This window comes from Peromyscus eremicus, chromosome 5 (genome assembly GCF_949786415.1).
Source record: "Peromyscus eremicus chromosome 5, PerEre_H2_v1, whole genome shotgun sequence".
NCBI classification, from domain to species: domain Eukaryota; kingdom Metazoa; phylum Chordata; class Mammalia; order Rodentia; family Cricetidae; genus Peromyscus; species Peromyscus eremicus.
In genome coordinates, this window is record NC_081420.1 from 37,229,803 (window position 1) to 37,231,263 (window position 1,461).

At 46.3% G+C, this 1,461-nt stretch overlaps 1 non-coding gene across 1 annotated transcript; it reads right to left on the reverse strand.

Annotated features, from left to right (window-relative positions):
* Window positions 1-1,129: 1,129 nt before the first annotated feature.
* Trnak-cuu (transfer RNA lysine (anticodon CUU)) lies at window positions 1,130-1,202 on the reverse strand. Its single transcript has one exon. It is a non-coding gene; the product is annotated as a tRNA-Lys (tRNA).
* Window positions 1,203-1,461: the final 259 nt, after the last annotated feature.

Consider the following 1,461-nt stretch of genomic DNA (forward strand, 5'->3'; position numbering starts at 1 on the left):
AGACAGACAGACAGACAGACAGGCAGATGAACACACAGAGAAAGAGACAGAGAGAATTTTAGGTGGTGGCCTGAGTTGGGAAGCCAATAATCCTTATGGCTATGGTAAAAGGATGCTTAAACATGGTTGGCAAGGCTGTAGCAACACTCAAATAAAATGGATGATACAGAAATTAAGTTCCAGAAATGGCTATAGAAATTAGATGATATGGAGCAAGTAGAATACAATGGCTGCTGACTGTGCTCGTTCTCTTATAGTCTTCCAGTAGACACACCAGTGTGCACAGTTGTTCACACACCAAACCGTTCACAATGATGGCAGGAGAGAGACAACAGTATCATATCCTGGTATACTGCTGAAAGATGCCTGAAGAAGGTCCAAAGAAAGAGCTGCCTTTCCATTCTTCAGCTACACTGTCCTGTTTGAAGAGAAACCAGGTGTGACAAGATGAAATCCAGTGCTGAACAGGATCCTGTTCCTCCTAACCCCTAGGTCAGCACTCAGACTGAGCCACTGGAATCACATTGGAATGATGCCTGCCTGGGTTCACCACCTAACTATCCTTCAACCTTAGACAGCAGAAAGAGTGACAAGACTGTCCTACTGGGTACACAGCATAAAAATTACCACAAGATTTTATTATGCATTCAGTACTGTGAGACGCAACACCAGGAAATAGCCAACAGGCCACATAGACCAGAGCTCACACAGGGAAACTCTATACCTACCCAAACAACACACACACACACACACACACACACACACACACACACACACACACGTGGTGGTATTGTGTTCCCCAAAATATTGTGCACCTGTAGTGGGTAGCCATTCCAGCTTTGATCTGGAAGTTCCAACCCCCATTGAGACTTCGGCAACTGTCACGCCTACAAGGCGGGGCCAAGGGAGGCGCCTGGGGACCTGAGATCTGGATTGGCAGGCGCTCTCTCCGTTCTGGGACCCTGGATGGTGTAGGTGGATCAAGCAGAGCTCTAGAGAACACCGCTGGACTGTGATACACCTTCTCCAGACTCCGCGACCTACCTATCCCTTAATTTGTAAGTTAAGCCATTAAATAAATCTCCTTTTAACTACGTGGAGTGGCCTTAATATTTACACCAATATCTGGCACCCAACGTGGGGCACGAACCCACGACCCTGAGATTAAGAGTCTCATGCTCTACCGACTGAGCTAGCCGGGCTTTTTTTTTTTTTTTTTTTTTTTTTTTTTAGTTAAAACTTATTTGGGGTCAGAGAACAGAACAGCCACTAGGTACAGAGACTAGAAAATGGTGGCACTCACGCCTTTAATCCTAGCATTCCAGAGGCAGAAATCGGTCTGGATCTCTATACATTCAAGGCCACACTGGAAACAGCCAGGCATGGTGACACACGCCTTTAATCCCAGGAAGTGATGGCAGAAAGCAGAAAGGTATTTAAGGCGTGAGGACCAGGAACTAG